This window comes from Canis lupus, chromosome 37 (genome assembly GCF_048164855.1).
Source record: "Canis lupus baileyi chromosome 37, mCanLup2.hap1, whole genome shotgun sequence".
NCBI lineage: Eukaryota > Metazoa > Chordata > Mammalia > Carnivora > Canidae > Canis > Canis lupus.
The window spans coordinates 21,125,371-21,140,253 of record NC_132874.1 but is presented as its reverse complement, the minus strand read 5'-3'; the positions used below and the strand labels follow the sequence as shown (position 1 = coordinate 21,140,253).

The following is a 14,883-nucleotide window of genomic DNA, read 5'->3' as shown; positions in this document are numbered from 1 at the left end:
TTGTACTGCAGGTTCTGCAATTTTAGGATGAAGAATATGAATTTTAAAAGATTCATGGTCCTGTCAGTTAACTCAATCAGGTAGGACAGTGATTTCCAGTCTGTGTGCTAGACAACATTGGGAGCCACAGACAGAAGAGCTTATGAGTCCCTATGTTCCTAATGTGCTCTCCTCTCACTTTTCAGACATATGCACATAGTATAGTGGTCGGAAAAATATGCAGTGATAAAAAGCTACTGTGACTTATTAATGCTTTTAAGTAATTTTGAATTATACAGTGGATGTTAAAAGTGTATGTTGCTGAGAGAGTAGATCTTGAAAGTTCTCAACAAGGAAATGTTTTTCTGTAACTATGATGATGGATGTTAACTAGCTAGACTTATTATGGTGATCGTTTTGTAATATCGAATCATTATGTTGTATACCTGAAACTAATATGTCAATTTTATCTCAGTAAAAAAATAAAAGTACTATAACCCAGCCTGTTGTTATCATTAAATGAATTAATACATACAAAACATTTAAAATAGTGCTAGATTAATAGAAAATGCTGTAGAAGGTTATCTGCTATTATTATTGATTTTTTTGGGTGGAGAGCCTGGCGTGATTAGGCACTCTGAAGTATAGATTTTCCTTAGGAACTAACCATCTTTTATCATTGGATACCCATTCATTCATTTAACATCAATCTCAAAAAAAAAAAAAATATGTCTGATCTTGTGGAGATTAGATGATTTTTCAAAGTTAAAATTTATTCTTAGACTGAAATTGGTTGGGACCCCCTGATCATGCTGTAATAATGCCAGAATGTTTCTGCTGTGTTAACCATTATGTTTCCGCCTCCTGCGTGGCTGCAGAGCACATTCCCAAGCCGTGCATGTGGCAGAAACATGCCATCTCATCACTCAGCGGACATTTCCTTGTCTTAGGCCAGGCCAATCTTGACTTCCACTACTGTTTTGTAAATACAAGCAATCAGTCACTTCCACTTATTTTACCTCTAATTGCTCTTTAATTTGGTCTGGGTGCCGGACAATATATAATAGCAGTAAATGTGAAAATAACTTATTAGACTGTGCTTTGCATAGCATTCAATAAATATTTGCCAATTGATTGGTCAGTGATTCAGTGGAGTTTTTTTTTTTACTAGAGCTGCGGTTTCATCATTTACTCCTGTCCTTTGGTTTTCTTCTTTCTCTTCAAAATTGGATTTCTTTCTTGCTGCAGAATTCTTGTGTTTGAAGCTAAGTAATGTGAATTTAAAAATGTGGATGGTGCTATTCTGAGGACTCGGTTTCTCCCTCACCTTGCTGGGTCCTGGTTCCCTGAAGGGACTAACGACTCTTGTACTACTTACTGTGTGGTGGGTGTTGGGCTGGCTGTTGCATGGGCTACCTTATCTAGTACTCATCACAATCCATCCTCTAGAACGAGGAAACATAAATAGCAAGTGGCCCGGCTGGAATTCACAGTTAAACACATTTTATTGACCGAACTGCCTCCATACTCTCAGTTTTAAGTGTTTCTCTAACTCTGTTCTTACCTTCCAGCTTATTCCTTTTGCTACTAGGGCTGCTTAATTCTTTATTCCCACCAGCACTTGGAAGTCTACTGGACTTTCTACCTTTTATTGTGCCACATCTGTCTCATATCTTTACTTCTTCCCTCCTTACCCAACCTAGACTTCTTGTTCACTGCTTTTTTTTTTTTTTTTTTAAAGATCTAATTTATTTATTCATGAGAGACACAGAGAGAGGCAGAGACACAGGCAGAGGGAGAAGCAGGCTCCATGCAGGGAGTCTGATGTGGGACTCCATCCCAGGACCCCGGGGTCACGCTGAAGTCCTGAAGGCAGATGCTTAACTGCTGAGCACCCAGGCGTCCCTGTTCACTGCTTTTTGATATATCTGATTGGGTCTGCTTCAGACTAGTGTAGTTCTCAGTCCTAATGATTTCCCTAGTCTGCTTTGTTGATGTGCTTTCATTAGTGGAATTGACATACCGTGTAAGGGAGAAACAAGGTGAGCATCTGTACACCTGGCTTCCCACTGGGTATTTCTGCCTGTGATTTAGTGCTGCTGCGTCTGTAACCAGTATGTTGAACTGGCATGACCTATGGGATGGATGTAGGTCAAACATGTGTCTGCCCCCCCCCCCCCCCCCGCCCCTTGCCGCCATGCTTCTTTAAGACTGTGTTCAGTGGGCTAATCTTTCCGTGCTTCTGGGTGTAAACTTACTTCTTCCCTCACCTATTCCTTCTGCAAAGGAACCTGTGATAGGAAAGGGTGGTGCTGTGTGTGTATGGCTTTTTCCTTGTGCATTAGGTATCCTTTTCCCCTGAGCTGGGAACTTCACTAGGCTCTTATTGTTGATCATTGCATTGTAATTTTTCCTGGAGCATGGTCTGCTCTTGATTCTAGGATAGAGCTTTTACTGTCATATCTTAAAATTTTTCTTTTTTTTTCTTTTTGTTCTTCAGGAGCATCAATAATGTGAAGTAGATCTTTTGTCTTAACGTGTCTAGTGTTTTCTTTCCGGTCATTTTTGTATTATTCCTTTGCTTCCTTTTGTACAGCTTCTCAGACCTGGCCTCCTTGTGTCTGACAGGGTTTTTATTCATGTTTAACATTTTGTTGCATCTAGTATGACACTCATTTTGTAGGAGTTTCATTTTTCTCCACTATTTCTTGAGCTGTACCAACTCCCTTTTTATCTTCTGTTGTTATATAACCTTTTTTGATCTTTTGTATGTATTTTTTTGACCCTCCCTAAGACCATATTTTATCTTTTTATCTTTTTTAGTTTATCTCTAATTCCTTTGATTTTGGAAAACAATTTGAACACTTTGTTTTTTCGAGTAATTTTCTTTGGTGGACTTTTTTGTTTTATATTTTTAATTTTGTTTTCATTAGTTTCTATGGATTATCTCTGATTTGTCTTCTTTTCTGATAATTACTTATCTCTGGATCAAGGGAGTTTCTCTCTGCCAAAGGACAGCCACTCTGAAGCTTCAATTGAGGGTTGGTTTTTTCCTTGTTTGAGGGCACTTCAGTTTTGGATGTCCTGGACAGTGTGATTTGTGTTAGAAGCTCTGTATTTTGTAAAGTGGAGACTGCTAGTTTCCCTTCATCTTAACCCCACCTCACTTTGGCAGTGACTCTCTCGTATGTTATAGATGTTAAAGACGGCGTGTTGGTGTGCCTTCTTCAGCTCCACTTCCCCCCTGAGTTCCAGGATCATGTTTATAACACATAGGTATCTCATTTTATTGTTCCTCTAATTATATTCCTTAATTCCTAATTCCTTAGCTCCTCAGAATGTGGCCTGGAACTCCCTTTCTCCTATTCATTACTACTCCATCCTTTGCTCCCCACACTCCTCATCCTGAGCAACAGCTCTTTCAGGATCTTCATACTCATGCCTCTGGTCCTTTGCACTTGTGGTTTCTCCACTGTGTAGAAATTTGCTATCAAGATCACTGGTCTGCTGGTTGATGTTTAATAAATGATGTTTATGGGAGGAGTGCCCGTCCTAGTATTTGGCTGTGACCAGTGTATTTGTACCCAATTTCAGGCCACCGTCAAAAAGCCACTGAATGTAGAATTGAAAAGAGATGTGCTGTCTCTGATGGTGTTAGCTGTCAACCACTGAAAACTCATTATTTGTGAATTTTTTTCTGCTCTTCCTCCATGTAGAGTTAGTTACCTCTTCCACTGTCCTTGAGTTTTGGTTGGGAAACTGTATCTCTCACTCTGGTTTTGTGGTGGTCTGTGAGCTCCTTGAGGGGTATACGACCGTTCTTAGTTACAGTACCAGATATTCAGTAAACCTTAAAATAGCCAAATTAGTGTATCAGTGATACTGGTTGTAATGTTCCAGATGGGAGAATATAGATGGGTCTTTATAGACCTATTGTCTCTAATGAAAAGAGTAAATCCTTGATGTTTGTATATTATTTTCTTATATACCTCTATTTCTCATGCTTTTTATTTTGGTAATGATAATTATACAAATGGTCTGTTAGTTGCTGGATTTAACAGGTGTATAAATCAAGTGGAAAACTGGATGAGATTTTTTTTCCCCCTGTTAATTACATTTATTTGTAAATTGATGTTTATATGTTATTTTCTTATATACCTCCTTTTCTCATACTTATTTTGGTCATGATAATAATTGTACAAAACTGTCTAGAAGTTGCTAGATTTAACAGGTTTATACATCAAGCAGAAAACTGGCTGAATTTTTTTTTCCCTGTCAGTCAGTTACAGTTGTTTGTAAATGGATTATACATCTTAGCTTTCCTATCATTTAGTTGTAAAAGTGTTTGATCCACATTTCCTGTATCAGTCTCCTAATTTAACATAATTTGTTTGCTGCTTAATAATCATTAAGTTCCGTTTGCGACCCGGTCAGATGATGACAACCCCAGAATTTTAAAGGATATGATACTCAAAATATCTCAGCTCATGATACATGAAAGAATAAGGAATAAGCCTCTGCTGTTATTGTTCTATTTAACTTCAATATATTTTCATTAGTTTTAAGGTTTCGACATAGGAAATGTAGCATAGGACATGAAGCCAGTATTCAGCAGAAATATTCTGTATCTCCATCTGTACCTTATCCTGTTCTCTGTCTAGGTTCCCTGTCAGCCAAGGGGAACCCACCATCCCAAAGATACCTTTCTGGCATTATTTGATTTGCTTGTCTGTGAATTTTGGCTCTCTGGGCTTAAGAGTTTGATTCATGAAGAAGAAATACTTCAGAGGCATAATTTATGAGAAATTTCATGACCAGGGATCAAAACTTAGAGAGGGTAAGGGAAATAAAACCTGATTTACTGAACATCCACTTTTTGCTATGCCCTTTACCTACATTTGCACTTTTAGTTTTTATGAGAACTCTTGACTCCAATGGCACTATTCCTATCTAATAGATAAATAAATTAAACCTTACAGAGTGTGTGATTTACTGCAGTGTTGAAGCTACAATTTGAACCTAAGGTCATAGGACACTAAAGCCACAGGGGTCTATTTATTCTAGGGTTTGGATTCCTTCTTTGCCCTTCAGCTAAGTATTCTGTTCTTCTTTGGGAGTTGCGCTGAATAGTTGAACTGTTCTTTGCTCTGACATTCAGATCCATCAATTCTGTCTTTTTCATAATTAGGCATCACTGGCAATTTTGTATAACAAGTAAGCTATGATTCTTCTCCACAAGTTGGCCATGAGACATCTTTGTTACTGGCTTTAGGAAAATATGGAGGTTGTACTACGGCTGTGAAACTTTGAGAAATAATTTATTGCCTGTGTCTTATGTGTGAAGAGATGAGCTACAGGATACCTCTCTTCTTTATTGCCAGAGGCCCATTTGGATTACTTAGAGGTTGACACAACACTCATTTTTGAATACCTGCTGTACTACTTGTTTTACCTGTAATTCATAGTAATATGGGTAGGACCCTGATGAGATGGAATGAGTGCCAGCTTACATCTGGGAAAACAGGTTGAAAGAATCTTCTCAATGGGCTAGAGCTTTACAGCTAGCCAGTGGTAGGATGGAAATTTGAACTCTTGCCTGCCTGTGTGTGAGCTCAAGCTCTTTGCTCTCACATGAGCTGCCTCCCCCTCATACTTCTTTCTCAGAGAGGGACCAGGATTTGAGTCATCTAAGCAAGCTCAGAGGTCAGATCCGTCTTCATCTGAACTTGTTCCCCTTTGGTTGCTTCCAGATCACATTAGCTGACAGATGGATAATCTTTTGTTTTCATTAAGCCACTGATTCTCTGGCCTCATATTACACATCTGAGAACCTTTAAAAATTACTAGTATTCTAGTTCCACTCATATCAAGTCCAGCATAAACCCTTGGCATGGGGCCCAGTAATAATATAGTTAAAAAGTGTCAGGGGTTTCTAATGTGCCACCAGGATGGAGGCACAGGCCCACTGTCATCAGGCCCCAGCCAGAGAGCTGTCTGAAAGCAGATGGCATCCATCCATATTTATTCTACTCATGCAGGTGTGGCATTGCCCTTTCTTTTTTTTTTTTTTTTTAATTTTTATTTATTTATGATAGTCACACAGAGAGAGAGAGAGAGGCAGAGACATAGGCAGAGGGAGAAGCAGGCTCCATGCACCGGGAGCCCGATGTGGGATTTGATCCCGGGTCTCCAGGATCGCGCCCTGGGCCAAAGGCAGGCGCTAAACCGCTGCGCCACCCAGGGATCCCAGCATTGCCCTTTCTTACCAGCATTGTGGTGGGGAAAGCCCTGAATATGGTAGGGTGATGTAAATACATCCCCACTCCCAGTGCTCCAGGAATAGCTCACATGACTATGGGCTAGGTGAAAGTTTCCTTTGGTAAGCCCCTTTTATAAGAGGGAGAGCCTAGTTTTAAGAGAAAATAAATCCTGTACTTGAATTTTTCCTCCCTCAAGCAGTTTTTAGAATTGATCCTGTCCATAATCTTGAAATACGTGACAGTTAACATTACACCAAGACTTCTTGCTACCCCATTTAACCAGTCTTCTTGTGACATATGTGCCTTATTCTTTCAAACCCTAAGAGCAAATCAATAAAGCAAAATCTAGTTTTGCATATACAAAGGCCTGAATTTATATCTTATCAGCTTGCCGTTGAGCTGGTCTTAGCAAAACTTTCTGTAGAAGATGTGAGAGATGGGAAGATAATTTCAGGAGTCTTCTGAAAATGGCCAATATTGCTTCTTCCTTTTTTGGCAAAATAGTATTTTTATTAAATACCATTTTGACTGATCTCAGTAATTAATTAAAATGAAATTTACATATGAAGAGATATTTGTAATAAAATGATTTTTATGGGGAAATCTAGATAATTTTTAAAATGATTGCCTAAAGATGCTTATAGCCTTCTCAGGGCTGTATGCTAATTGAAATTCAGATGACACAAATCGTCTTTTGGAACCTGAGGCAAAAAGAAATATATGAGTTAGGATGCTAGGTATTTTGTGAAATCCAAGGGTGAGTTAAAAAACCCTTGACAATTTGAGAACCAGTTTGAGAACTCTTGGCCTTAGCGGTTGTGGGATTTGTGAACTGTCAGTCTGGAGGAGTGGCTCTTGGTCTTGGCTGCACATTATAAACCCTAGGAGCTTGTGAAAGTATTAATGTCAGGACTCTTCCCCCAGCAATCAAATAAAAATCTCGTGATGGTGCCTTGACACAGATCTTTTTTAGCAGCTTTCCAGGTAATTCTAGTGTTTAATCAAGACTGAGAACCACTGACCCTTAGTGCTGCCACCAATATGTGTGACTGATGAAGACACAGTCCTTGCCCACTACTGATTTTGGAATTTTGCAAAGCTGGCCTTCTGAAATGTTTGAAGGCAAAGACTTTTTATTTTTCTGTTTCCTAGCACCTTGTCTAAAGGCACAGCAAATATTTGCAAATTAGTTTTATTTTTTTGAAAGTATTCCAGATTTCAAGCTATTCTCTGGATCAAACTGATTTTTTCCCCTAGATAAGCACAGTCCTATGTGTACAAATATTAAAATGAAGACACCCTCCACCACATACACACAACTGAAAAAAACCAAAACAACCCAAAACAAAACCCAAAAACAAAATCAGGATATTTTAAGAGATTTAAAGCAGGGAGGTCATGAAGGCCTTGTGTAGTGGGAGTGAATGGTTGGTGGAGCAGGAGTTATTCCTTTCCGATCAAGAGGAGAAGTCTGTCCAAAAAGTCCCCAAGATGTGGGGAGCACCCTGAAGAGGAGATCTCTGATCTAGCTCTTCCTGTCTCTGTAACAGGCAGCACAGGAACAAATCTGTGTCATTGTTATGTTTTCAAGTAAGACCTGTGCTTCTCAGATGCAGGCCCGTATACTCCTGAATCAACTTTAGAACATGGTGGAGGAATGAAAGAGCATTTATCAATCTCTTGTGATATTTAAGCCTTATACATACAGAAGCTATTCTGTAATTAACTTCACCTCTTTGTTATTCATTGATCAGATGGTGGCTGCAAAGCAGGATAAATGCACAGGTAGTGGATTTAGTTTAATGGTACTCAAAGGTTTTTATTTATTTATTTATTTTTATTTATGATAGTCACACACAGAGAGAGAGAGGCAGAGACACAGGCAGTGGGAGAAGCAGGCTCCAAGCACCGGGAGCCTGACGTGGGATTCGATCCCGGGTCTCCAGGATTGCGCCCTGGGCCAAAGGCAGGCGCCAAACCGCTGCGCCACCCAGGGATCCCGGTACTCAAAGGTTTTTTGCATTTGTAGACAAGGGATAGTTCACAGTATTTTCTTTAGATTAGTTGGTATCTGTCATATGTAGATATTTGACTTTTTTCCAAAAGACTTAACTAAAACATTAAATAAAATTGCAGTTAGAATTGCAGAGTGGTTTGCACTCAGGAAGTTTTAGAATGACTGTACTTTTCAGTTACATTTTTTTGTCTTTTAAAAATTATTTACTTTTGAAATGTAATTAATACACAGTGTGATTAATTTTATCAGTTATACAATATAATGATTTAACAGTTCTTTAGATTACTCAGTGCTCACCAATTACATTTTTGAGGAGAAGGAAATTAGATATGGATTTCAAATGGGCAGTTATACTTTTTTTTTAAAGCTACAACAGAAATCTTTTATTAATGAGAAAGGTACAAACTGGAAAGCATAGAAAATGTGATAAAGCTTCTTAAAATTAAGGAATGATAACTTCCAAATGCCTTCTATGTTTGTACTTAAGACAGAGTATTTTTCAAGTAATCCCTGTAGTGTATAAAAGGTTCTGGCCATAGGGAAGCTAAACTTTGTTTCTATGTGGTAGCATATTATCAGAAATACTGTGTTTAGAAGTGAATATATATATATTTAAGATATGAAAGATATAGATGGACTTTTTAATTGAATCTATCACAATTTATTCATAATATGAAAGAACCTTGGTGTTTTTTCCTTGCTCAGCATTATTTAAATATTTCTTTCAATAAAATCCCAGCATCACATTGTCAGTTCTTACCCCTAGACCCCCATTTTAAGGAATATCCTTGTGCCCAGATATCCCATTGTGGATATCTCCATATAATAAGTGAGGGAAGTTTTGAACAGGGTAGGTACTTGTGGCTTGGTATTTTTATATCCTGCTTGTTTGGATAGAACCCTGATCTTTTAAAGTGATTTTTCCTTAAAGTTATACTTTATCTGTAATTAATCCAAATTATAATTTAAAATAAAGCTGCTACCAGTTGCTGACATTTTCCAACTCTTACAGTATGATCCTGAAATGGGTGAAGTATGAACACAGCACTGGAAGGTGAACGTTTGGTGGTGCTCTGCCCCAGCTGATGATCGGGTTACTTTTTCCTATTTGATTTCTTCAATCCAAAATGGAACCAAAATAATCTGTTCTATCCTTACCTCTAGGGACATTTTGTAAAGATTAGGAATGTAGTCTCATTATTTTGTGCCATAAACTGAATGTTTGTGCCCTTCTCTCCCCATTTCACAGGTTGAAATCCTAACTCCCAATATGATGGTATTTGGAGGTAGTATCTTTGGGGCGAGGTGATTTGGTCATGAGGGTGGAGCCCTCATGATTGGGTTTGGTGCCTAATAAAAGGGTCCCCAGAGAGCTCTGCCCCTTCTGTCTGTCTTGTGAGGACACAGTGGAAAGATGGCTGTGTGAACCAGGAAGCAGGCTCTCATGTGGCGCCAAATCCGCCAGCACCTTGACCTTGGACTTCCAAGCCTCTAGACCTGTGGGAAATAAGTAAATAAGTGTGTGTTGTTCCTAAGCCACCAGACCTTTGGTATTTTGCAATAGCAGTTCAAACTAAGAACATGCCGCTTTGGCTTTCTGTTTAAAAACAAACAAACAAACAAACAAACAAACAAACAAATGTGCCAGGAGGGCTTGGTATCATTGCCATGAGTGAACCAGGTCTGGCAAAAGCACAGGTTTTAGATTTTTGTTGTTCCTTTAAAAAAAAATTTTTTTTTGATAAATTCACATGGTTTTGTAACATCTGAAGCTTATGCTTTCTTCAAGATACAATAAAATGAAGTGTTTTTACAAGGTCTTTTACTAAAAACAATAATGGCACACTTTATTTGAAGGAAGCTTAATTTTAATTACTGAAATGTGTTTGGGCAGAAATGTCGCTATGCAACGAATGTTTTGACATGTGTGGATTTAAAATATGTTCCTTAGCTTGATCTTCTGTAACTATTCAACCTCACTGGGTTTTCCAGTTTAGTTAGCATTGGGCTTTTTTCTTCATTAAGGCTAAAAAATCAAAATCTGATGTCAGCAGCATAATTTCCATATTTGACTCTTAATTAATTTGGTATGAGGATGCAGCAGCCTCCTTTTTTTTTTCAATGCCAAGCACTTCAGCTCTTTCCAGCAATGGAGATTCTAATTTTCTCTCCATGAAAGAAATGGGACAGGAAGGAAATTGGCTCGTTTGGCTCCCCTTAAGTATAGAGGGAGATGGATTGTGTCTTCCAGCCTTGCATGCAGCAGAGGACAGTGGCTTCAGCGCTAGTTCATGGCCCTCCTGCCTCAGCTCTGCTCGGAGGTCTTGGGTGTGTAGTGATGAAGAAATTTGAGAAGACAGTGGGGATGACAAAGTGTGTAAATGGAATGAGTTGCCAGGCAGATGTGTTCTAGGCACTCAAGCTGTAGAGGCCCTGAGGGGTTCACTGTATGGAGTCCCCCTCAGTCCTGTCTTTTGAAAGGTGAGGTGTTTTCAGCACCCTACCTGAGAGCTGTTGGTGGGGCAGTGACAGTGCTGGGGTGTCCACTGCATGGCAAGCCACTGTGACTCCTGGGAAGAGGATTGTCTCCCCCCCCCCCCATTAGCTTTCAGCCCCAGCTGCTGGACGTTACTGCTCCAGGTCTGTGTGGGTTGTGTGCCCTTGGTGGGAACAATGACCGCCTACCCTCCAATGGAAGCTGCTGCCCTTGTGATGACAATATCTTGGTTACCCATGTGAATAGTGGCCTGGGAGAACACAGCTAGTTAAAATTCACTGTAACTCAGAGACCTCAGTTAAGCCCGTTTTCTCTCTGCTAAGAAGTAACAAAATTAATTGCTTTTTCTTTTCCTGCCCACTCAGAAGTTGGTGCTTCCAGAAATGAGATGACAAAAAGGCAGGTGATTTAGAGGGAGAAGGAGAACTGCCTAGGATAATGTATGGACCGTTGTCTAACTTCCCCATTGGAATAGATTTGGGTGTCAGTTAAATGCTTTGCTTAGTGTTTCAAGTTTAATGAGACAGCTGCAGAATGTACTGAAATCAGTTTCCAGAACATGCTAAGCCCTTTCCACCTGAACACTTTGGTTCTTCAGTTCCTTCTATTTGGAAACTGTTTCTTTTTGAATGGCTTATCTTACTAGTCTTGGCTTAAACATCATTTCCTCAGACAGGACTTCCCTGGCTGCTCTTCTTTATTTAAAGATAAAGTCTCTACTTTTCTACTTTTTAGGTTTTATTTATCTCCTACTTAAATGATTAGTTTCATTCATGGCCATGCCTAATAACCAGCACAGTGCCAGTCCCATAGTAGGAACTCAGCAGCAAACATATGTTGAATGAATGAATGAAAATGCTGTGATTGCTTCAGAAAAAGGCATTTAGTATCTAGAACTCTGTTCAGTAGACTTTGTGATATTAGTGTTTTTGTGCTGTGGAGTATGGCAGCTATCATCCGCTTGTAGCACTTGAAATGTGGCTAGTACAGCTGAGGAACTAAATTTCAAACTTTAATTTATTTAAAATTAGGTAGCCACAGTGGTTACTGTTAACACAGATAGAGGATGTGCTTTGATCAGCCTGCAACATTTATTAATTTTTAAAGATTTTATTTATAAGAGCATGCAGCATCCACATGCGTTCAGGAGCCAGCTTGGTAGGGGGTGGTGGTGGTGGTGGAGCAGAGGGAGAAAGAGAAGCCTAACTCCCCGCTGAGCAGGGTGCCCTGTAAGAGGCTGATCCCAGGACTCTGGGATCATGACCTGAGCCTAAGACAGATGCTTAACCGACTGAGCCATCTAGGCGCCCCTAGTCTTCAACATTTAAAAATATTAATATTTAATACTGTCGCACTAAACAGGTAATTTCTGAGGCTGAAAAGGCTTTCTAAAAGCAATAACATGTGCATAGTTCGTTTAACAAAACATAATAGGGGTGTTTTATGATTTACTTGAGATGTAGATCTTATGTCCTGAGGGACAGTCTGTGAGTTAGTGTTAACATTACATTTTTCTTCTGTTTATTATTTTTTATTATTTTAATTGCATTATTTTAATTGGCTGGAGCCTTCCTGGGCTTTAGTATGAGAGAACACTCATCAGGGAATAAGGGTTGGATTTCTTTGCATTCAAGCCTGCTATAGGTTTCTGTGCTTGACATCCATTGTCAGCAGCTATTTACTACAAAACAGCTGCCTAATGACTGCACATCATGGATCTGTCTGGGAGGTTAAAGCTTTTCTAAATCTTTTTTTTTTTTTTTTAAGATTTTATTTATTTATTCATAAGAGACACAGAGAGTGAGGCAGAGACACAGGCAGAGAGAGAAGCAGGCTCCATGTAGGGAGCCGGATGTGGGACTCGATCCCTGGTCTCCAGGATCGGGCCCTGGGCTGAAGGCAGCGCTAAGCCACTGAACCACCCGGGCTGCCCACTTAAAGCTTTTCAAATGAAGAATAGGATTACAAGAAGGAAAATTAGCGGATTAAATTTAAGTACTAAATTTGCACTTTCCAAGTGAAGGCAGGATTAAAAAAATAATTATTAGAATAAACTTTATGATTAATATATTTGAAGCATCAGACTTAAACTCCTGATCAGTAAACTGCTGTTTTGTTTATATTGTCTTTTTAAATAAAGTACAGTCGACATACAATATTGTATTAGTTTTGGGTGTGTAGCATAGTGATTCAGCATTTTATACAGTATGAATTGATCACAGTATATCTAGCTACCATCTGTCATCATACACAATTGTTACATATTATTAACTATATTTCCCATACTGTGCATTGTATCCTTGTGCCTTACTTATTTTAGAACTGGAAGTTTGTACCTTTCAATTTGCCTCCTTTGCCCATTCCCCACCACATTGTTCTGTTTCTATGAGTCTATTTCTATTTAGCTTTGCTTGTTCTTTTGTTTAGATTCTATGTGTAAGTGAAATTATATGGTATTTGCCTTTGACTTATTTCACGGAGTGTAGTAACCTCTAGATTCATCCATGTTGTCACAAATAGCAAGATTTCATTATTTTTTTATGGCTAAAATTTCATAAACGACATCTTCTTTTTCCAGTCATTTATCAAGGGACCTTATCCATTCACTATTGACAGACACTTGCTTCCATAACTTGCTTATTGTAAATAATGCTGCAGTGAACATAGGGGTGCATATATCTTTTCGAATTAGAGTTTTTATTTTCTTTGGGTAAATACCCAGAAATGAAATTTCTGGATTGTGTTGTGGTTCTACTTTTAAGTTTTCTTGGATCCTCCATACTGTTTTCCATAGTGGCTGCACCATTTTGCTTTCCCACCAGTAGTGCATGAGAGATATTTTTCTTCACATCCTCATCAATATTTGTTATTTCTTATCTTTTTTGTTATTTGCCATTCTGAGAGGTGTCAGGTGATTTTTTTTTCACTGTGATTTTGATTCACATTTCCCTAACGATTAGTGATAATTGAGCATCTTTTCATGTTTGTTGGCCTTCTAAAGCCATATCTTAGGAACTTTAAATATGCAAAAGTCCAGGAGTCTCTGAAGTACCTCTCTAACAGAGGTATGTCTTCTTTGGAGGAATGTCTCTTCAGGTCCTCTCTCCATTTGGATTTATTTATTTATTTTTTGATACTGAGTTGTGTGAGTTCTTTGTAAATTTTAGATATTAATCCTTCATCAGAATATCATTTACAAATATCTTCTAATCAGTAGGTTACCTTTTCATTTTGTTGATGGTTTCCTTCGCTATGCAAAAGCTTTTTTTTTTTTTTTTTATTTATTTATGATAGTCACAGAGAGAGAGAGAGAGAGGCAGAGACATAGACAGAGGGAGAAGCAGGCTCTATGCACCGGGAGCCCGACGTGGGATTCGATCCCGGATCTCCAGGATCGCGCCCTGGGCCAAAGGCAGGCGCCAAACCGCTGCGCCACCCAGGGATCCCTATGCAAAAGCTTTTTAGTGTGATGTAGTCCAGCAATTTATCTTTGTTTGTGTTGTCTTTGAGGAGATAGATCCAAAATGTATTGATCTGATGTTCAAGAGCTTACTGCCTATGTTTTTTTCTAGACTTCTTATGGTTTCTGGTCTTACATTTAAGCCTTTAATCCATTTGGACTTTATTTTTTATATATGGTGTAAGAAAGTGTCCAGAATAATTCTTTTGCGTGGAGCTGTGCTGTTTTCCCATCACCACTTACCGATGAGATTGTCTTTTCCCCGTTGTATATTATTACCTGCTTTGTCATAGATTAATTAGACCCTATGGGTTTATTTCTGGACTGTTCTGTTCTGTTGGTCTGTGTGTCAAAACCATACTGTTTTATTAGAGGTTTGTAGTACAGTTCAAAATCAAGGAGTGTGATGACTCCAGCTTTGCTTGTCTTTCTCAAGATTGTTTTGGTTTTGGGGTCTTTTGTAGTTTTTTTTTTAAAGATTTCATTTACTCATGAGAGACACAGAGAGAGCCAGAGACATAGGCAGAGGGAGAAGCAGGCTCCCTGCAGGGAACCTGATACTGGACTTGATCCCAGGATCCTGGAATCATGACCTGAGCCAAAGGCAGATGCTCAACTGCTGAGCCACCCAGGTGCCCCTCTTTCATAGTTTTCTTATAAATTTTAGGAT

The 14,883-nt window shown here is 38.9% G+C and overlaps 1 protein-coding gene across 5 annotated transcripts in view; it reads left to right on the top strand.

Moving 5' to 3' along the window:
• Positions 1–14,883, top strand: part of FARS2 (phenylalanyl-tRNA synthetase 2, mitochondrial) — a 499,388-nt gene that overhangs the window by 12,115 nt on the left and 472,390 nt on the right. Inside the window, exon 1 of one of the 5 annotated variants that reach the window (XM_072813844.1) lies at positions 1–80. The exons of the other annotated variants lie outside the window; for them this stretch is intronic. The gene's annotated coding sequence lies outside the window, so the exon portion shown is untranslated. The remainder of the gene's footprint in view (positions 81–14,883) is intronic. 5 annotated transcript variants of the gene reach the window in all.